Genomic DNA, 14156 nt, shown 5'->3' on the forward strand with positions numbered 1-14156 from the left:
GCTGAGTACTAAGAACATCATATGTACTCAAGCATCAATTTTAATAAGGAAAAAGAGGTAGAATCACCCATTTAGGTATTTACAAATAACGGGCAGTCTGTTTAAATTTCTCCCTGATGGCACATTTTACCCACTGCTCACTTTGTGTGAAACAAGAAAGTCCCGACTGTTCTGTTAGAAATGTTAATCAGTTTAACAAGGAATTTTTGTGCGTTCTTTTAAAAATGCCTTTTTTAGTCAAGAAAATCAAAGTATGTTCACAATATCTTGTTAAACTCCGCAATACTCCCTACATGACCTCCCCTTATGCTGGACATTTTATTCTTCGTGTTTTCCTCTTTATCTTTACCGGTTTTATTCGTTTTATTTTGGGTGAACTCAACAAGCACTTTACTTGAAAGCAAACAACTGGTAACATTTTCAAATACATCAAATTATGCTAAATGAGATGCAATTTGCCACACATATCTTAAATGACAAGTAATTATTAGCATTGCTGTGTCTGACCTCAGAAATAGAAGAAATAACTAAATTGATGTATTTTACTTTACACAAAAAGAATTCAAAGAACTGTTGTGATTAATGAACCATCCCCCAAACCCTTTAAAGTCCTCAGATGCAATCAATGCTAAATTATCCAAACTAACAGAGAAGAGCAGAGGTGTAGGACATTGACGAGTCATGTCTACCTTCCGCTGATGCTCCCATCCCTCTGGGAGCTGACCCTTAGTGCCAACCCCAAGCCCTCCCGTTTAGAATCCTGTCCCTTTAGTCCTACCACTACAGTTCCATGCCTCCCATGGATCTTCCAATGAGCCAAACAAAGAAAAAACAAGACTTACTCAAGTTTATGTCTTGCTCAAGAAGCAAAATTAAGACCAGCGTCAACTCCTGTGTAATTCTGGACTTAGTGCATCCCATCAATCAAAGATGTGTGTCCTTCTTGATAGCCACTTAACATACCTAGAGTATTTGAATAGAAAGTTAGAACGTCTGATTAGAGTTATACCAAAGGACTCTTTCGCCTTCCACAAGTAAATGTGTGTTTGTCTTTTCAGTGCGATTTACTTTATAGTCCCCCATCTCTGCCATAAATCAGCATTGCAAGCCTTTTTCTAATGTATAATTAATAATTCAAATAGCCAAAATAAGCCCTTTTTAATGAAAATTTTGATTCTGCTTTTATACATATCTACATATTTTGGAAAATCAGCCAAAATGTTAAGTATTTTTCCAATACGTTCTAAATCATCTCAGCATTTTCTCCCCTTCCTCCCCCACTTCCTTCCTTCTTCCCTTCATTCCTGTGTCTTTCTTTCCTTACTTCTCTTCTTTCTTTCCTTCCATTTTTCCCTTTTCCCTCCTCTTTCCTTCCATTTCTTCCTTTTTACCCTTTCTGCCTTCCTATCTTCCTATCAGCATTTTATTATGTGTGTTATACCAGGTGTTAAATAGACACAGATAAACGATCAGGCAAGATCTTCTCATAAAGGAACTTGTAATCCAACCGACCAGCTGACCATTCTGCTAAGTAAGTAAAGGCAAATCCAGGAAACTGTAAAATAATGTTTTTAACATACTGGACACATCTTTGGTTTATTGCTTCTGTACAATAAAGGAAATAAAGAATACTTCAAGACTTCTTTCCTCATTCTAAAGCAGATTTGTGCCCATACTTCAGAAAGCAGGCTATCTTCAAAGAGTCACAGCTTTCTTCAAATTACGAGATTTTGTTAAGGAAACTAAGCAGAGAAAATGACCTCCCTCACGAAGCTTTTGTTAGACAGCAAAGAGGTACCTGAATCAGGGAGAGACTGTTATTTTTCTATTATTTTCGTAGTGGAGACATTAGAATTGAAATGCTGTATTTTTCTCCGTTCAATCTATGCTTCAAGCAGGGTTCCTCTGCTTGTTTCTGCATCACTAGTACTGCAGGGTGCAATTTCATCAAGACAAGTTTTATTCCAAAGTACTCTCTTAAATGAAATAATGAAATTCAGGGGAAGTGAGCTGAACATAAGATGCCATTGGCTTGCCCATGCCAATCTTCTACTCACAAAATTCCAGTGCCACTTGTCTTTGTAATTGCAAGCACAACGACACATCGTCCCTCACCTAGAAGCACTCACATGGTGCTAGATCGTTATTGGGCAGGACAGCATTTGACTCTTAAATTATCACGGACCCCAGTTCACTGTGCAGTTTGCTCTACAGTGATTTGGGGGGTCGAGTAAGAAATAAATTTTGGATTTCTCTTGATTCAGGTAGAGGGCATAAGAGTGAGTTCAAATGTTACTGTTGTTTTTCAAAGACCAGTGAATTATATGCTATAATTTTAAGAATGCATACTCCACTTAAATATGAATAGATTGTCAGATTTTCACCATTGATTTAGCTTTGTTTTTGTTGTTATTGTTGTTGTTTTCCTAATGCTAAGCAGTTTTCAGAGGTAATCATGTTACAATTGGCAAAGGGACAAATGTCAAATGGAAGGATGAGGCAAGGACGTCTTCTCAGTGAAGACAGGCTGACAGTGAGGGTGGAAAGCTACCTCCTTTCTATTTAATTTGATATATATAACCATGGGCTTGTATAAGAACCTGTGCTTCCATAATGATGAATGATCTTTCCTTTTCTTTGTTTCTGCTTCCTCTGATGAAGATGGAGTTGAAAATAGTTATTCTGGAAAAGTAATTAAAACCTTTCTTTGGATGGATTGTAGAAAGGTGGTTAAATATCTTTCTGAAAAAGAAAAGTAAAACAAAAATAAGAAGCAATCTGCAAAAGTTTGACACAGCCTTAATCAAGAGCATCCTGGCCACTTTTACATGAGGAAATAATTGAGTTTAGTTTAATAGATTTAGGATAAGTTACAAAAATGTTTCTAATTAAGCTGGGATAAGACCAGTTAATTAAGCAACCTTCAACGATAGTTGCATTTGTGAGCAACCTGGATGACAACTGTATGAGCGTAGGCCCAGTAGCATACAAATATTTGAATTTTAAGAATAGGTATTATTAAATTCAGTTTGCTTTAATTAGCATATAATTGCATAATATTGAGTAACTCTCACTAATACAATTTTTAAGACTGTTTCATAAAATGTAAGACAACATCGATTGCAAAACCCACTATTATTTTATGAACCACTAAGAAAGACAAAAACTCTGCCAAATAAAATATGGCACAATGTGTTAGAGGAAACTTTGCGTGATGCATGAATTGTTCACACAACCTCTGATTGCTTGGAAATTACTTTCATCTATTCTGAGGATCTTGGTGGTTTCTCCTGACTTTCACTGTGTTGCCTATCATGTGTCAAGCAATTCTTCTGCACATTTCTCTCAAACAGGATGCAACATAGCTTCATATACAAACTAGTACCTTCCTTTCTTTGGTTGTATAAAGCACTTGGTTGTTGTTTTGCAAGAAAATATGAAATTGTGGTCGCTCTCCTAATGATGGATATTTGCTTCATTCTCTTCTTTCCTCATGTTATTTTGAACAAAGAGGAGCTTTTTCTTCTTCCTATACTGAAACATCATGTAATCTTTTAATACATTTTAAAAAGCAATTGAACTCAACAAGGGTAGTATTGACTATGTTCATAACTCTAGAAATATGAATAGCTACATCCTAGCTCATCCTTGTAGGAAATGAAAACTACAGCATGACTGCTCCCTGGTCAAAAACAGCTGTAAGCACCATAGATTTTAAGATGAACCCTTATTTTGGAGATTTAAAAATGTACCCAAAAAAGTGGCTTAGAATCAATGAAAAGAGTACTTATTTACTTTATAAAAGTATATATTCACATAGGAAAAATACATACATCCCTTAAGTATATTAATAAGTGCTCTAGGAGCTTGGATATACAAAGGACAAGACCATAAAAATTACTCTGAGCCACCAAGGACCTGAGTGCTTGAAAGCAAAGGGCCCCAGAGGAGATGAACAAATTTTTAGAACATTTCCTGCAAACTCAAATCTGTAAAGGTATGTTAATACAAAGGGACTTTGTTAAAAACATTGGCGTGAAAAAATACTAGGGTAGAGAGAAAGAAACTAAGGGAGGAAGGGTGGGGAAGTTGTAATTACCTTTTAGCAATTAGAAAGGGAATCAATAATAAAAGCAAGTCCAGCCATCACAGTCCCCTGAAAAGCAGAGGCTAGGTCAGCGGTCAGCAAACTTTTTCTTTAAATGGTCAGGCTTTAAACATTTGAGGCTTTGTTGGCCACATACATTCTCAGTCACATATTCTTCTTTGTCTTCTTTTTGGCCACCTTTTAAAAATGTAAAAATCATTCTTAGCTCAGGGCCCTGCAATAAGAGACCATGGGCTAGATTTGACTCTCGGGCCTCAGTTTGCAGGCACTGGTTTCGATCAGTGGTGGTCATATTTAGCAACATCTGAATCGTCTGAAGGATTTTTTAAAACTTGATTGCCACCCCCAGAGTTTCTGATTCAGAAGGTCTGGGACAGAACTCGAGAATTTGCATTTCTAATAGTTTCCTAGCTGATGCTGATGGTTCAGGAACCACCCTTGGAAAATCATTGGTCTAGTGGTAAAAAGTGGCGTGGGAGCAGTAACAGATCTACGTTAAAATCCCCATCTTCTCTCCACCTGTGAGAACTTGGGCAGCTTACTGAACTCCACCGAAGTCTCAGCTTCCTCAGCGATAGAATAGACAGATAGAACCTCCTTTTCTGGCTCCTGTGAAGTTTAGATAAGATAATACCTGTAGAGCACTCAGCATAGTGCTCGGCGCGGAATGATTGTTACGTAAATGTTAACCATTACTAGTCATACTGGGTGGGTAACCCATTTTGCAGATCCCAAATGGAATTTTAAAAGTTATATTCTTTCACCCTATATCAATTTATTTGAGGTGAGGGAAAATAACAGTGAGAACGTTAAAAAGAAGTATAAAAAGGAAGTAGCAATGTAGGCATTACTGGAAAAGAGATCAGATTCTTTCACAGGTGATAAGGCACGGCGTTTTTCTGAAGATGGATTCATGGAATAAATGGCTAGATTTGTAGTCCATGAGTGAAACTCGTGATGCAGTGTGTGCATCCCAGGTTGTTCAAGAAGTAAAACTTCTGGGAGGTTCTTCTGCAGTAGAAATGCAGGACTCATTTCTAGTGACAGCACACACAATTAAGCAGCTGCTGCTATTTCCTCGTCCTAATGTTCCAGCCTCTCAGAGGGTACTTGAGTAATGTCTCTGCTACCTGGTACAGCTGTTAGATAGTTTCGAAAGCTCCCTCTGGTTCTGTTCGGGGTTCATTCCTGCTGTGTGCTAATGCCAATAAAGAAGTAAACAGCTCAGTTATCAAAGGCACCTTTGGAAATTGCTGGAAGATGGTCTACCTCCACCAAGACACAGATAAGAGGAGGGGACTCCCCATATTAAGGAGCTGGCCTCTTCTCTAGTGTAATGGCACATAGGATGTTCTCACCACAAACAACCAGAAAATGAACAAAATGCTCCCAGCACCCAATCAGTGGTGACTATTAGCAGATCACCTTTAAAAACACTTAAGGTAAAGCTAATGAATCCATTCCTCTTTGCTTTAAGCTACTTTTACCACATGAATGTATATCTTCTGAGGCAAGCCATTCATTTCTACGTAATGATCCAGGGATAAAGGACCACACATTTGGGGTCAGATTGGCCTAGACATGCATTGTGAATCTACAGATCTTGGAAAGTTATTGAACTTCTCTAAGCATTGGTTCCTTCTGCAATCAATGTCTCTCTGGTCTCATGCTTTACTCCTGCCCTAGTAAAAGCCATTACCAGGAGTACAACTTTTGAAAAGAAAATCAGATCATTTCATTGCCCACTTAAAACCCTCCTGTGGCTTCAATGACACTTGGAATTTTATATTAACTCCTTGTCAAGACCTGTAACATTAGATCACCTGGGGGCAGAATCGCAGTCTATACGGCAGAACTTCTGCAGCAGTTACTGTTTTTTAACGAGATCCTCAGCTTACTCATGTGAACGGTAAAGTTGGAGAAGCACTGTGCGGTAGGGCCCTCCTCATCTCCCCATGAGTCTCTGACTTCAACCGCTCAACCTCTCCTTTATTATGCTCTAGGTACTTCTTCAGTCCTAGAATGCAAGAAGCTTAGAGCCTTTGCCCTCTGCCTAGAACATCCAGCCCCCAGATCAGCTCATGACCAGGCCCTCCTGGTTATTTGAATCTGAGCTGAAAATTTTCTTCCTTAGGAACACTATCCCTTTGTTTTCTTTCTTATCATATACTTCCACCCCCTAGAGTATAAGAACCATAAGAGCTGGCATCTAATCTATTTTGTTTATTGCTCTATCCCCAGTACACAGAAGAGTGCCTGATATATAGCATATGTTCAATGCATAATTTTAAATAAATCAATAAATAATATTTACCTCCCAGGCCTGTATTAAGGATTCAATGATAAAGTATCTAAGAAACATTAGTACGTAGTGGTTGCTGACCCAGTGTTAGTTCCCACCGCCTTCCCTTTTTCTCCTCCTTTTTCATGTGTAGTACTGATAGGCAGGGATGCCCAGATTGTACAGGTCATCTCTTTGGTAAGCTGAAACATTCTATACCAAGATCTTTAGAGAGGGCTTAGTAATTGTGTCACCTATTGACTTCTCTAAGCATCAGTTTCTTCTAAAATCAATCCTTAACAAGTTTTCTGCAATAGATGAGTCAGAAGCACATCTAGGAAAAGGAATGGTAAAAGGGAGAATAGAGGCACGTAATCGGCCAGATAGAGACATAGTTGCACACTTTACCTGCATCACAATGGTCCTAGTTCTTTGGTAAAGAGAATCTTAACAGGAATATGCAGTGTAAATGATCATTTCAATACAGGGAATTTTGAGTGCTAAGAACTGGAACCTATTCGGTTTATTCATTTATTTTTTCTGAAGTTTTGGTTGTTAGCATATGGGACACAATGTGTGGTAAATATAGCCAATTATCTTACCATGATATTTGAAATACTTCACTTTGAATATAGTAGAATATATGAAGAAAATGTGGGAGGTTTAAAATTGAAGGAGTGAGTGAATGGAATGTCTATGCAACTTCAGAAATGAGTGAAGTGAGGTGTTGATGAGAAATAGTTTGGAAGTAACTTTGTAGTGACAAGACCATGGGCTTTGAAGTGATATGGATACAGGCTGGAATTGTTTAGTAGCTAGGTAACTGCAGAAAATTACTCAATCCCTCTGGCCCTTGGTGTTCTAAACTGCAAGAAGCAGAAAATATTAGTACCAATTCACAGAGTTGTGAGGAATAGATGAGATCTGTGTGTAAGAGCTTCCTGGTGTACACGACAGGCATGGCACCTGGCACACAGTAACCAACCAATACATGTGAGCAATTATTGTAATTATCAGGGACAGGGAGCAGACTGAGAGAGCAATGTTAATTCCGCCTCCCCATAACAAATATATGTAAATATCTTCCCAATGCCTCATCTTTCCCTTCCTATGCCCTCACAACTTCCTTTGTCCCTCTACATTTATCTTCTTCCTCTGGACAAACTTCTCCCATGACTAGATGGATGGGCCAGAAACACAGTTAGAAATGGGCACAGTAAAGAGGGAAAGCACCAGGCTGACATGAAATCGTACAAGTTCCCTTTTGTGCCTCATCTAGATGATATGACCTAAGGATCCATTCCTGTAGTGAGATACAATTGGCTCCCTCAGGATACAGATGCCACTTAGAACAACTGGAGAACATCTATGAAAGCAACGAAGGAGAAGCATAAAACTAAATAGAGAAATAATTTTATCTACATTGGAATCAGACTTCTATGCTTGCTGTATTAACTGCAAGAGTCTTCTTTTGTCTAGCAAATTAAAATGAGATTAATATTCCACTTGATATTATTTAAAAAATTAAATTAAAGTGCAACACAGATGGAATAATTTAAACAGTATCAGAATAAGTATATAATTTATATAGTATAGGAAGATGGGCATTGATATTTTACTGCAATGAAATACCTGATTTTTTCCTTCTCTCTGCTAAGATAGTTTTTATTAATTACATTGGTGGTAATGTCGAAATAAATTTAACTTTTCTCTGTGAGATTTTGTAAGCTTATTTTTGTTTCCTATAATGATGATGAAGAACATCCTAAACATCTTCTTTTCTCACCATTCCTTATGAGCTTTGAATTTTGCACTATTTCTCTCCCATTGAGCTCTAGGGCTATGAGCTGTTTAGAACACTTCATTTTTCTCCCAATCAGCTGACATAAATGTGGGCAAATACTCTGCTTCATTTTTGATAAATAAATATACTAGCTGTGCCATTAAAAATAATTTATTTCTACTCTAACCCCCACATTTTCCAATGAGGTCTAGAAACATGAATGATTTGCCCAAATACACAAGTATTTGGACTATAGCTGAGATTCTGTTTCACTGGAATCTTGTTCCAAGCTCTTATCATTACACAACATTGATTGTTTTTGCATAAAAATGTATTATACTTTACATGACAAATATTGGGAACTCCATGGAACTCCTGGTAGTTTACCCCAGGCCTGGGGTTAATTCTAAAACCTGCTAAAATATAAACCAGTGAATGTCACTAAATCTCTTAATAAGAAGACAACTGTGCCATGAACAGTTTTTCAGAAAAGGTATATTAGTTCCTTATTGCTGCTGTAAAAAGTTACCACAAATTTAGTGGCTTAAAATGAAACAAATTTGTTATCTTGAAGTTCTGGAGATCAAAGGGCCAAAATCAGTCTCAGTGGGCTAAAATACAGCAGAGCTGTATTATTTCTAGATAATCTAGGGGAGAAAACATTTCCTTGCGTTTTCTGGCTTCTAGAGGCTGCCCTCACTCCTTGGCTCATGTCCCTGCATCACTCTGATCTCTGCTTCTGTTGTCACTATCGACTTTTTGTCCTGGCCTGACTGGCCCACTCCCATAACTAATCTGTGCTGTAATTACTGATGAAAGCGAAGGTGGGAGCCGTTCCTTTGCGTTTCCCCAACTCCATTCATTCTGGGCAAGTCATCTAGTTTGTTGTGATCTCACAACAAAACAGTCATCTATGAGGACTCTCACCTAACAGCTTAACCTGTAAAGATGAACCAGCAATTCCCATGTGTGAGTTTTATTCATCTTTGCCACATTTAAAGGGGGTTTGGTAGGGCTTCTATTCTAGTCTGCAAAACTTGGAAAGTATTGAGTCTGACAACTCAAAAAATGAATGTCTTCTGTAGACAACTAAAATGGTAGCCAAAAAAAAATTGGCTGTCAAGAAGGGATTGCAGATTTTCTTAGCTGGGCACAGCCTGAGTGCCTGGTCACATGCTCAAGACTCAACAGACCTCAGGAAAGAATATATGTGTCCCAAAAGCTCACTTCACATTCCACATACAGTATTATTATTTAAAAAAAATTCTTTATAACATGAATTGCTATTTGGGAATTCAACATGGATTTGTTAAGTATTGGCTCTCTTCCAGGCATTGCCCTATATTTTAGAGATATGAAAATGAATCAGCCACAGCATCCCTTCAAGGAAGTCATTGTTCAATGCAGTGATTTTAAAAATGTGGTGCCTGAACCCAAGTTCCCACCCAAGAACTTGATAGAAATGTAAATTCTTGGGCCTCATCCAAGATCTGATGAATCAGAAATTCTTGAGGATGAAGCTTGGCAATCTGTACTTTACCAAATCCTCTAGGTGATTCTGATGCACGCTATAGTTTGAGGGTTACTGGGGTAATATGTGAGATAGAAACATACGGATTACAACACAATATAATCAATGCTTTAATAATGGTGTTGAGTATGTGATGTGGAAACACAAATGAGATGGTCACTGGGAAAGTTAAGCAGGTTTCACATCAAAGGTAACATTTGATCTGGGCTTGGAAGGATGAGTAGAGAGCTTTCTTAGCTAGTCCTTAAAACCTTGATGTGCTCTGAAACTGTTGGAGTTCAACATGGCTGATGCACAATATATGTGGGGTAGAGTAAGGATAGACAAACCCAGGAGCTAGATTTTGAAGGACTTTATATGTCAAGCTAAAATTAATGATATGATTATATTTTCTTTTTAGTTAGAAGACTCTGGCACCAATATGAACATGGACTAGAGAAGGCAGACATCAGTGGCTAGGATAACAGATAAAGCCCTGATGCAAAAGTCAAAATGAATGATAAAGAAGGCCTTAACTATGGGTTGCTAAAAATTTTCTGACATTTTATTATGAAAATTTTGAAACAAACAGCAAAGTTGAAAGAATTTTAAAGTGAGCACCCATATATCCACCAGCTAGATATTACCATTAACATTCCACTAAAATTGCTTTGTTATAAATCCATCCATCCATTCCTCTATCCAAACATCAATCCATTTTATTTTTGATTTATTTCAAAGTAAATTTAAAACATATTTGCCTTCTCACTGCATATTTCAGCATGCACATTATTAACCAGAGTTCAATATTTGATACGTTTTTACATTTTGAGGTAACATTTATGCACAGCAAAATGCACAAATCTTCAGTGTATATCTGCTGAATTTTGACAAATGCCTATACTTATTTAACCTCTATTGAGATGTAAAACACTACCCTCACTTCAAAAAAATTATCTCATACCACTCTCCAGTCAATTCCTATGCCCACTCCTGGAGGCAAACATAGTTCTGATTTTCTTTGTTTTGTTTTGTTTTGGCTGTTCTAGAATTTCATATAAATGAAGTTATGTAACACATACTCTTTTGTATAAGCTTGTTCCATTCAGCATAATTTTTTTGTTTCATCCATGCTGTTGTATGTATTATTAGCACATTCCTTTTTATTTCACAGTAATATTGCTCTGTATGACTAAATATACCACAGTTTGTCCATTCTCCTACTGATGGACACCAAGTCATTTTTTTATGAACATATGTCTATTTCCTTTGAGTAAATACTTGAGATTGGAATTTTAGAGTCATAGGGTGCATAGATGTTCAGTTTTATAAAAAACTTCCAAATAGTTTTCCAGAGTGGTTGCACCCCATTTACACTCCCACCAAACAGTGTCTGAAGATCCCACTTGCTTCACGTTCTCACTAGTTTTGCGGTTGTCAGCCTTTTAAATTTTAGCCATTCTGATAGATCTGTAGAGTATCTATTTGTGGTTTAATTTGCATTTTCCTGATGAGTAATGACGTTGGGCACTTTTTTATGTGCTGATTGGTCGTTTGTATATCTGCTTTTGTGAAGCATATTTTCAAACGTTTAACCTAATTTTATTAGGTTGTTTGTTTTTTGTTCCTACTTGTAGTTCTTTATATATACTGGACACTCGTTATTTGTCAGATGTGTTCTGTAACGCCCAATAATTTCAGAATAAGCATGTATAACAAAACATAGGGTTAGCTGCCTAAAGTGTATTGGGTGGAATTCTGAGGTTGCAGAGAGATCGAGCAGGAAAGCTCACATGATCAGTGATCAATGCCTGCCATGGGTATGGGAGAGAAAATACACATTTTTTTTTATATTGGTGACCTCCACTAGCACGGTACCAGTGCAGATGGAATGTGTCTTAGTTAGTTTGGGCTCCTATAACAGACCACCAGAGACTGGATGGTTTAAACAGCATTCATTTCTCACAGTTCTGAAAGCTAAGCCCAAGATTGAGGCACCAGCAGATTCAGTGTCTGGTGAGGGTCCACTTTCTGGCTAATAGATGGGACCTTCCAGCTATAACTTCACATGCAGAAGGAGCTAGCTAGCTCTCTGGAATCTATTTATGAGGGCACTAATCCCATTCATGTGGGCTCCACTCTTATGACCTAAATACTTCCCAAAGGCTACACTTTCTAACACCATCACATTGGGCATTAGGTTTTGAGGAATGGATTTTGGAGGGACACAAACATTCAGACCATAGCAGGAAGATAACAGAATGAAGCAAACTTCTGAGGTAAAATACAGAGAATATGATCATAATATAGATAATGGCACTGAAGGAGGTGGGACAGTTGAGTATGATTCTAGATTGCTAGCTCCTACGACTGGGTGGGCTCAGTTATAACTGGAGGAAACAAGAGGAAGGAAATATAATGACTTTGACTTGGGAATTGTTATATTTTGAGATCAACTGGGCCATAAAAGTGTGGATGTCTAATGGAGAGTTGGACATAAAGGTCTAGAACTCCTTATAGGTGAACTATTCCACTCCTCATTTGACAGATTAGGAAACTAATGTCCCGGAAAGAAGAGTAACTTGATTAAAATCCTAATGGCAGATCCAGGTCCAGAATCCAGGGCTCTGACCACTCTGTCTTGTACTTTTCCTACCATTCAGGGCACTCGGAAATGGTATTTTGACAGCTGAAGTCAGAATATTAGTGCAGAAACAGAACTTTATTTGGTAAACATTTAAATCTTTTCTCCAAACAGCAGCACACCAAAGAGAATGACAAGATGCATTCCTGCAGTTCATTAGCTGCTTCAGTGCCAGCTGCTGTGTTTGTTCGCCTAGGGTGATTAGAGGTACAGGTTGTTTCATATGATGCCAGCTATAGTTTAAAGTCCTTTGGCTCTTCAGTCTTTTGTTTTTTAAAAGACATTAAGATTTGGGTGCCAATATGGTATAGCTTAATTGACTACCTGATATCAAACAAACTTGATAAAACAGATGTTTGCTAAAGCAGATGCAAAAGTGAGATAAACAAAATAATGGCTGTAATCCTTTATTGAAGCATATTGTCTCCCCACGTGGAGGCGGGGAGACACAGGAAGCACCGTTGTATCTTGATTCTGATTCAAACCCCGACAATTTCACACCTACTATTCTTATGAAAGTCTCGAACTCCACCTTTCGATTCCTAAAACCAAGAGCAATGACTTCTTATTAGACTGACCAGTAATACAGACTCAATCCACCAATTGCACCAATCTGCAGATTCCAAGCATTCTTAAAATCAATTCATGGCCAAGAGTCACTTTAGGAATTCTAGGATTTAAAAAGAAAGTTCATGCATATAACTTTATTATAGGAAACATAAAATCCAGCTGGAGGGCATCTCATATTCACAAATAAAACAAAAATACAAGCATAAAACTAGGGAAGAGTTCATGTCAGGCATATTGCAGCAAAACTTAAAATATTCTATCTATCTGCTTGTTAAAGAGGTATCCCACCAGTGAAGGAAGAAGTAGACTATTTCTTTAAATTGAGATCCAAATGACAACTGGATAATTGAGTAAGAATTCTAACCAAATGCTCTACTATCCCAGACCCTCTTCTAAATTCCCTCATTTCCATATTCAGCCTGTGGTTTGCCAATTCAGAACTGCCGCCTCAGATATGACTCCTCTATTCTCTTTCCCTCACCTCTTACACCGGTAGAAACATGCTCACATAAAAGCAAATGATTTGACTTTTAAAATCATAATAACACATTTAAGGAATTATTTTTCCACATCACCAGTTGTCTGGATTTTTTGTTATAATCAGGTCCAAAAACTCATTTAGCAAATATTTAACTGCCAGCTACAGACAGTGAACTGTCCTAAGAGCTGATGATATAGTAAAAAGCCAAATAGAAAGGAAAATCTTTGATACCGTGAGATTTACCTTCTACTGGATAATAAGCAATATTTATCTAGTGCCTGTTCTGTGCTGGTCACGTCCTAAGTGTTTACATAAACTGTATTAACTCAACTGATCTTTACCACACCCTAGAGCCTCATTATACAGATCAAGAAACTGAAGCACAGAAAGCTTCAGTAACACATCTGAGGGCAGAGAGCTAGTGAGTATCGGAGCTGGAGTACAAACTCAGATCCTCGGTTTTCCTTTCGACTCTATCCATACTCCTTCCTATGGTGATTTCATATGGCCTCCTGCCTTCCAATAACATTTATATGATGAGGCACCCCCGGACTTCTATCTCACATGTTTTTCTCCTGAATACCAGGTTTGGATATCCCATTGTCTGTTCAATATCTCCCCTTTGATTTCTAACAAATTTCATTTTAAAATGTACCAAATGGATTTCCTGATCTCCCCTGAACTCCAAAACTGCTCTACGTATCATCTTTTCCATTTCAGTTGATGACATACGCATCTTTCTGGTTGCTCAGCCCAAAAATCTCTCTCTCTACCATACT

The sequence above is a fragment of the Equus quagga genome, chromosome 14, assembly GCF_021613505.1.
Source record: "Equus quagga isolate Etosha38 chromosome 14, UCLA_HA_Equagga_1.0, whole genome shotgun sequence".
NCBI classification, from domain to species: domain Eukaryota; kingdom Metazoa; phylum Chordata; class Mammalia; order Perissodactyla; family Equidae; genus Equus; species Equus quagga.